The sequence below is a fragment of the Antechinus flavipes genome, chromosome 6 (assembly GCF_016432865.1).
Source record: "Antechinus flavipes isolate AdamAnt ecotype Samford, QLD, Australia chromosome 6, AdamAnt_v2, whole genome shotgun sequence".
Classification (NCBI taxonomy): domain Eukaryota; kingdom Metazoa; phylum Chordata; class Mammalia; order Dasyuromorphia; family Dasyuridae; genus Antechinus; species Antechinus flavipes.
In genome coordinates this window covers 51,786,003-51,795,348 of record NC_067403.1, presented here as the reverse complement: position 1 = coordinate 51,795,348, position 9,346 = coordinate 51,786,003, and the positions used below count along the sequence as shown (strand labels likewise).

Sequence of the window (9,346 nt, the reverse complement as noted above, 5' to 3'; positions counted from 1 at the left end):
TTTCCCCTATAACTTGATATGTAAGCCTTGTATGCCTTTATTGTTTCCTGAATGAAAGATAAACTGGGATTAGAAAGATAAACATCTCTAGCATTCCTACTGGTTGGAGGTCTAATAGATAGCAAATGGCTCCGAGGAAAGAGATTGGAGTAAGGTGACTTAAAAAAAAAAAATATTCATAAAGTACTTACAACTATTTTCTGAAATGCTGTAGATCAACATTGTTGAGTTCTTTCTTATTCTCCGATTATTGTTATTAGGAATTAAAAGAGCTTCCTGTCTTATTTCAACAGAAGAAACCCAGACTTTCACTAATTAAAAATTATATCCTCTTTCAATAAGACCTCAGCAAAAATAAACAAAAACCCAACCACCACTACCACTATGTTTTCATAATCATGATTGAATTTGTTTTCTCAAAACTTAGAAGAAAATGGCAGTTCTTGACCTTTTTGGGGTCTATTGATACTATAACAGATCAACACTCCTGGTATGAAAAGATTATTTCTTGCTGAGATGGCCTGATGACTGGATCAACAATGACAGTAAAGTAGGAGGAAGAATCATAGCCCAGATCCCCTCTTTAATTGGAAATTATGGATAAGCAAAGAAATGATATGATATCATGCCTTATATCATCTATACAGTCCCATACTGTATCAGCAAAGATTCAAGAAGATTACTAGAGTGAATAGTGATTGGGCAATTTAAGAAAAATCTAAAGTGAGTAATTTTTCTATTCCTAGCTGGTAAATTCAGACCAAGGCAAATAAACTATGGAATTGGGGTGAACTGCTAGTATGGTTCTTCTGATGACCATAGAGAGTGACTGTAGACTTAAACTCTGGGCACAGACCAGGACTATGCGAACAATTCTGTTGCTCCAAAATAATCTTATAATTAACAGATACTTTTGGCACAAGACTCAGGACAGTTGATAGGATGAGAAGGAATCATTATCCCCATTTTAAAGATGAGAAAACTGAAATCGATTGGTTGAATGGCACAGGGTTTGTTCTATTCAACCAAAACTGATCTTTATTAGAATTTTATTATTATTTATTATTGTGAGCTTAATCTAATACTTTCCATTTGAATAATAGTAGCTATATATATATAAAAGTAAAAGCTACATTAACAAGATATAGAAATTAAATCAAAATTTTATTCCTAGAGGACCCTAAAACCAACTTATCCTGTTATCAAATAAGAGTGGGGATAAAGAAAAAAAACCTTACATGTAAAGAAATAAGGTTTCTCCAGGGTAATAAACACCTATTTATTAAATGCCTTTTCTGTGTCAGGTATTATACTTGCTTTGAGGTATAAAGACCAAAGTAAAAAATAGTTCACATCATCAGGGAGCTTACATTCAACCAATGTTAGCCAATGACTATAGAAATTGAAGAAAAAATCCAGATAGATGAGAGAATGTAGGGTATATAAATGCAACTTTAAAAATGTTATCTATTATTTCCACTCCTCCCTCAATTGATTGTTGTCATTTTGTGATATTTCTATCATCTGATATGCATCTTAGTTTGCAATGAAAAAATAATGACCTTTCAGCCTGAAAAGTTTCCCTTGGTACCTGGAGAACCTCTCATGGAGAGAGAGTTATGTATACTACATCTTGTGGTATTATTCACAAGGGACTCTTAAGAATCATGTCACCTTGTGATCAGACTTCTGGGTTGTGTTAAAGAGGATCTAAATGTTATATGAATATTAGTGAGCAGAATATTGATCAAAAGCAGATGAGTGATTGAGGACAAGATTTTGTTGACCTTTTGCGTTTGTGTGAACAGGGCTGACAACATATTTACATATTAGCAGTTATAATCTCATGTAAATGTATGCAGATGTTTTATGTTCCTAATTAAAACTCACATTTAAAGTGTTTTTATTTTTTACCTCAAAGAGGCCATAACAATTAAAAGCTTAAAAAAACCGACACCTGATGAAAACTAAGCCTGCAGGAAGAAAATGCAAAATGTTTGCAAATTTACATTTGAAATTACTCTTGCTATAAACCTTTAGCATTATTTTGCTAGAGTTTTTAGAAGTGGAAACTCTTTTAATTTCTGTCTTTTGTTTTTTTTTTAAACTTAAATGTAATTATTTCTAATTTTAAAGAATCTGTTTTCTCTCCTCCCTCACTGAAAAACAAAAATGACCAAAATTCTTGTCACAAATATGCATAGTTAAATAAAACATCCTAGTTGTCCATGTCCAATATGTATATGTATTTATATCTGTATATGTACATAAGTATACACACAATGTATATGTATATATGTATATCATTCTATATCCTGTGTCTACTGCCTCTCTGTCAGTCATCATAGATCTTTTGGAATTATGGGTGGTCACTGCATTGATCAGTTTTAACTCTTCCAAAGTTTTTGGTCTACGTTTTTGATACTGTTTAAATTGTTCTTCTGGTTCTATTAATCTCTTTCTCTATAAGATTATACCCAGTCTTTCCAGGCTGCTCTAAAACCATCTCTTTCATCAAATTTTTTTGGGGGGGTTGAAAGTTGTACATTCATATTCCAAAATTTGTTCATCCACTCTCTCAGTTGAGGCATTTGGTTTTGCAAGGGCTATTTTAGAAAGGTGGATTCTTTTGGAAGAAATATTCCATGAACATATCTCTGTTAACCCCGATCCCTGAAACAAGGTTTTGTCTGTAATGATCCAATCTGTTGTCCTCTCTAGAGATCCACTGCTGACATCATGAGATGTTAGCAGGATGTATCCTAGTACCTTCCTGGCTATCAGAAAGAAAAGCAAAATTATTCTCTTTTAGGAGGGAGTTGAAAAGGATAACAGATATCAAGCATTTTTAATCTCATACATCCCTAATTTATAAAAAAATGGAGGCAGAAAGTTTAACCATGAAATTAAGCAGAGCTCTGTGGAATTTAAATCTAGAGCGAATCACAGAGGACTAATCTGTTTTAGCTTGGGTTTTCAAGAAACTGCCCTGGCCACTCCCTGGGATCCTTTGGAGGCAATGGGCTTAAAACTCAGGAAAATATTTATCTTTACTCTTTCCAGTAAAAGGCACTAAAATTAATAGTTTTTCAAAAAACCTTGTCCTACATAATGTTTCCAAATGCCAATCAGATAGCAAACATTATTAAATGCTTATTATGTGCTGGATTTTGTGCTAAGTTCTGGGGATTCCAAAAAAGGGAAAAAGATGGTTTCTGCTCTCAAGGAGTTTATAATCTATTAGGGAAGACAACTTATAAATCAGCACATATGTGTATATGTGTATGTAGATATGTATTCATATTTATAAATAGTATGAAATGGGTACATGGACAAAGTTTAAAAAAATACACAGAGTACAATCATCAAACATTTGTTAGGTACCTACTCTATATTGAACATTGTGTTAACTGCTGAGGCTGTGAAGAAACAGTCCCTGCCCTTGAGCTCACATTGTAATGGGCAAGACAGCATGTAAATGATTAGGTACAGACCTGGCTTATACAGACCAAATAGAAGGCAATCTCAGAGGGAAAGCTTTGCATTATCACCTATAGGGATGGCTCAGATAGAGCATCAGATTTGAATCTAGAACAGACAGAAGCAGAACTAAAAGAGAAAAGCTTTCCAGACTATGGGGGTCAGCCAGTGCAGAAGAGGTGGAAAACCACTGAACTAGGGGAAGTTATTCCACCCTGACTGAGCTCAGAGTGAAGAATGCACAAGATGATGAGGATGAGATCAGCACAGGTCATTAGAGAGCTTAACAGGCACAGGGCAGTCAAACCTTTGCTGTTTGCTCCATTTGGAATGAAAACTCAAATGCTCCATTGACCAGAAGCAGCTAAAAATGATCTTTGAACAAAACAGCCGGCACTCTGTGGCTGGTTTATTCCCTTTATCCATGTGGCTTTCTCTTGATTTTGCTTCTTCATAGCCTTCTCTGGAAGGAAGACCTCTGTGGCAAAAAGGAGTGTGAGCCATATGAATGGGAAACATATTTTCTAAATCTCAAATTAGGAAGCCCTTTCTCATGAAATATATTTTTCCTATTCTACCTCCATGGAAGGATGTCTTTTTTTCTCACTGAAACTGTCTCAGAAAATCCAGGATCTAACCTGCCTTATTTATGAAGCTTACCAAGCAGGGAAAAATGCTCCCATTCAGGAGTGGTTCAAATCACTTTAAAAGCCTTTCAAACTTCCTTTTTAAAAAAATTGTTCTGTTTAAAAGATGTGAAAATAGAGAAGAAAAAATATCAGATTCACACATACAGATGCACACACACACACACACACACACACACACACACAAATTATGCATTCTGTTGGTTAAACTGCATTTCAGTTGTATCTGACTTTCCATGATTCCATTCGGAGTTTTCTTATCAAAGATACTGAAGTAGTTTGCCATTTCCTTCTCCAGTTCATTTTCCAGATGAAAAACTAAAGTAAACAGGGTTAAATGACTTGGTCAGGGTCACCCAGCTAATAAGTGTCTGAGGCCAAATTTGAACTCATGAAGATGAATCTTCTTGATTCTCAGCCCATTATTCTAGCCACTGTACCACCTAGCTGATCTATCTATCTATACACACACATGTATATATACAAATATTTATGTATATGTATATATATCTGTGTATGTATGTATGTATATGGTTCACACACATGGATGCATACACACAGACAAAGTGTATATATCTCTCATTATAAGAAAGCAAAAGAAAGATTTTTATTCTATTTTGTAACTGGTCAGATCTTTTTTATTTCTTTTGTTTTGGGCCTGAGTGTGGTATAAAATACTTCATTATCTATAATTGGCCACTGCATCAATTCTGGAAGGGAGAAAAAAGTGTTTACTCATAAAATGGAGTCCCTCACACTCTTCAGGCCATGAAGCTCAACCTTAATTTGAGGGAACAGTCCTCTGAGAGTGAAGAGACCCTTCTGAGAGTATAGAAGTCTTGTTGACAATTTTAGAGTTCAGATGTCACATGCTCAGGCACCCCCTGGCCCTACTTCTTAGAACAACTGTTATAATTTCAATATCAACATTTATACCGCTCAAATTGGCAAATACTACGAGCTAGGGTTTGATTTATTTTGTTATCTTGACTTAAGAACGTGATGGAGCAAATGGTGTCAGATCTTAGTAAATACAGGTAAATTTAAAAGTATATGTTTTTTCTTTTTTTTTGAGGGGGTAAGGGGATGGATGAGCTGGTGATTAAACATTTATCAACACACTATTGAATATGCCAAATATATCCCCATAGGGAGATTACTCTCCTTTCCATTGGTCTAAGGCTTTTTTTGTATAGTGAACTCTTGGAAAGGAAATTAACTCTACCAGTGAAGAGTTTTACTACTCAGAATGAAAGAGTTGGCTTCCTGCACTGAAAAATTTAGTAACTTGCCTAAAATCACACAATCATTTTGTGTTATCAGAAGTGGGACTTGACCCCAGATCTTACTGACTGCAAGACCTCCATCTACTCTACTTTTCTGTGCTGATACATTAATAATGTCTGTCTGGAACTATTTTTTAGAAAATGGAGCATTTTTTTGCTCAGGCTTCTGAAGACCTTAGAGTTCTTAGAATAAGTTGCAGAATGAGACATCATCTAGTTCAGTCCCTCTCTTTATTTCTTTTTCTTTTTTGCAGGTGGGGACATCAGAACGGTCAAATGAATCATCTAAGGTAATATAATTATAAATCCTTAAAACTCAGACTCAAACTCTGGTCCTCTTAGAATTTATTTGGAACCATACATTTTTCTTGATGGAATGCCTAAGGAGAAAAATGCATGGCGGGGTGGAAAGAACATTATATTTCAAGTCAGAGGACTTGAGTTTGCATTTAGGTTCTGCCACTTGCCACTTGTGTGATTTTAAGTCACTCCTTGTGGAACCTCCATTTCTTCAACTTCAAAATAAGGACTAAATGATTTCTATAACCTCTTCTAACTTTCAACTGTGGTTTTTTTCATGATCCGAGGATTGACTTCAGTTGTGTACACCCCCATTTCAAACTTTATGCCATTACGCACACCAAAATTTGTGATTTAAAGAAACCACTTGAATTATTTAAAGACGCGAAAGGTTCCCATTTCCCATTATCAAGATAATAGTGTTGACATTAGTTGCCCAGTGTTTATTCAATAAGCTAATGCAATTATTAAGTAATGATATCTTAGAGCTATTAAGAGACTATTCAACAAATTTTAGGACAGATATATGCACACACATTTCCTGATATAAAAAGAATCCGAAAAATATGATAATAATTGCCCCTTTAGTTATTATATTGTATTAGGTGATGATGAACTTGGTCATGGCATTTTCTCCACTGATAGCTTACTTGGTGTTATTGAGCAAGTCACTTTTTGGCTTTAGTACTCTCATTTATAAACTGGGCATAATTCTCTCCATTTCTAATCTCTGGGCCCAAGCATGTGGTGGGGATTAATTAGATTAAATAAATGTCAGCAAAGATCTTTGAGCTCTTTACAGCTAGGGTGGTTATTTTCTATCTAAGGTATTATTCTCATTATTGTTATTATTATGCCATTTATTCTGCAGGCTCATAAATAACAGCTGTTAGAGATGAAAAAGATTTTGTTGGCTTGCCAAGTCCCTCCTCCCAACCTCTCTGAGTCACAGGGCAAGGCAGTGTCCCAAGGCAGAAGACACATAATGGATTAAACTGATCCTACACTTGATCATAGCCAAAAGGTTTGTGTTAATGAGCTTAATAGTATTTACTTGGTGGGTGTCCAGAACAGCTGTCCTTTTTTTTTTTTTTTTTTTCATTTCTTTCTTTCTTTCTTTCTTTTTTTTTTTTTTTTTTTTTTTGTTGCAGGTGCCAGAACCCAAGCCAAGGCAAAGCAGGATTTAGCAAATCCAATTACTTTTCAGGATTTGCTTCTTTCCAAGGCAGCACTTATCATAATCACTGGTTGATAACACTCTGTTAAGTTGTTACTAGATACCCAGCACAGTAGACTCAGAGATACATTTTAAAAAATAATAAAAATGATGTTTAATTTATGTAACAAAGCTTATCAGATATGTTTTACATTTATAGTGAAAGTTTAGCTTTGATAATGATAATACTGAACAACTAATTCTGGATTCACTTGATTCACTAACACCCAGTCAAAAATTGCATTTTAATTGTTTCATATCTCACAAAGATATTTCTTGATTAATTTTTTTTTTTTTTTTTTTTTGGTGTATGTATCTGCAGGAGCAGGAAGGGAATGCAGAGGACATCCTAATTAAAAAGGAAAACGGATCATCAAACAAGTAGCTTATTATGAAATAAATGTAAAGGACCCTGGGGGGAGAAACACCCGAATATAATCTTCAGACAGGGTAAGATGTGTCTGTGTCTTTTAATATTGAAAACACCTGGATATTTCAGATCCAACAGAAGGCAGAGATGTAAGGTGAAAGTGACCTTGTAATAAGGAAGAATTCTCATATGGAGGAAAGATGCCTGAATGAGCAGACTAACTGGTTACTGAAATTGGAAAACCCTTCCAATCAGTTTGAAGCAAAGAGCTCATACATTTGTACAATGACTGAAATGACATTGATGGCCAGTTGCTCTAAGTCTGCTCATACATACATCCAGGTTGTCAGGGAGCTAACTTTATTTAAGATAGTTATTGGTGAGAAAGAAGAAGGAAGATTGTGGTCTGTGTATATACAAATCTTGTTTTTATAATCTTTTTTTCATTCATTCATTGTTTATTTTTATCCATTTTATATTTTCTATTGTTATATACTTAAAAAAATTTTTTTTGGTCCTTTTTCTAAGTGAAGAGCCCTGTTTTAGTTCCATCCTTCCATCAATAACGGGTAGGTAAATGCTGCAAAATAAACACACATTCTTCTGCCTTTTTGTAGAGCATGAGTAATATTTCAGCCATTGATTTGGTGAAGTGCGAGACTTTTCCCAAGGCAATATATTTCTTTGAGAACATTAGGAGACATTCTCAACCTAAATCTTTGTTTGTAGTTTACTAACTGCCTACGGTAAATTGTTTTCCTAGACAATATATCTGATTGCCTCCCGGATCCTCCTTATCTTCCTAGAAGCTCAGAGTTGGAAGGAAGTTTCAGAGAACATAGCATAGATTCAGCAGCAATTTAATTCTTATCTGAACTAGAATCCCTCTAAACGTACTGGACAATATGCTGGGATATCCTGCTTCTATTTGAAAATCTCTAGTGAGGGGCACTCAGGGAAATACTTTGGACTCAAAGATATTTCTAACTCTTAGGAAGCTTTACCTTATATCCAGCCTCTACCTTTCATAGTCATTGTTTTTCATTTCCTCCTAAATGACTGAGGTTTATTTTCAGCTAGAGCTATTCACCTAAATTTTTGGGTAGTGAAAAGGTTGTGATCCATGCAGATTGGAAAGGATATTCATGCTAAAGACATCCTTGAAATTTTATTAAAATGGCCTTCTAAAGCAGTCAATTCAATTCTTTTTTTTTTTTTTTTTGCTAAGGCAATTGGAGTTAAGTGACTTGCCCAGGATCACACAGCTAGGAAGTATTAAGTGTGTGAGGTCAAATTTGAACTCAGATCCTCTTGACTTCAGGGCTGGTGCTCTATCCACTGTGCCACCTAGCTATCCCCTAATTCAATTCTTTAAAAAATAAAAATATACATGCCTTAAATGCAGGCTTTGGGGATGTATACCTTAAAACTATACCAAGTGCCTTGCCCTTATTGCAAACTTTTTTTTTAAACGTATGTCTTATTTGTTTTTTAAAAGAACAGAGGAGTTTATCCCTTTCAAAGAACTAAAACCCTCATTATTATAACAATTTTGGACAGAAATTTTTCTATTATGCTTTGTACTTTAAGTAGCTATATGAAATATTGGAAATATTGTGGAATTTGGAATAAGATAATTTATATTCATATCCTGATATCTATATTTACAACTTGTGTTAACTTGAGAAATACTTCTTGGGTCCTCAGTTTCCACATCTGTATCCTAAGAGGGTTATACTTGATGACTTACTCTAGCTCTAAATTATGAATAACTCTAATATTTTAAACATTTTCTTTTTAATATTTAAACATTTTCTTCATTATTCTTTGTGTTGTTCTAAAATATAGCAGTCACTTCAGAGTGCCTTTTATCTACCATAGGAAGTCCAAAGAAATTTCTTTTTTTTTAAATTTCCTGTTTTGACATTTTGTAGTTTTTCTGTCTCTCCCTTGACTGATGGCCTATGTCTTCATATTATCAGCAACTCACTTATATCTTAACAATATCATTGCTGATCTTTTCATTTTTTTCCCCTTCTCATCTGTT

The 9,346-nt window shown here is 34.4% G+C and overlaps 1 long non-coding RNA gene across 1 annotated transcript; it reads left to right on the top strand.

Moving 5' to 3' along the window:
• Positions 1–5,664: 5,664 nt before the first annotated feature.
• LOC127540715 (uncharacterized) lies at positions 5,665–8,070 on the top strand. The gene is made up of 3 exons (XR_007948268.1): positions 5,665–5,703; positions 6,585–6,737; positions 7,252–8,070. It is a non-coding gene; the product is annotated as an uncharacterized LOC127540715 (long non-coding RNA).
• The last annotated feature ends 1,276 nt before the right edge of the window (positions 8,071–9,346 follow it).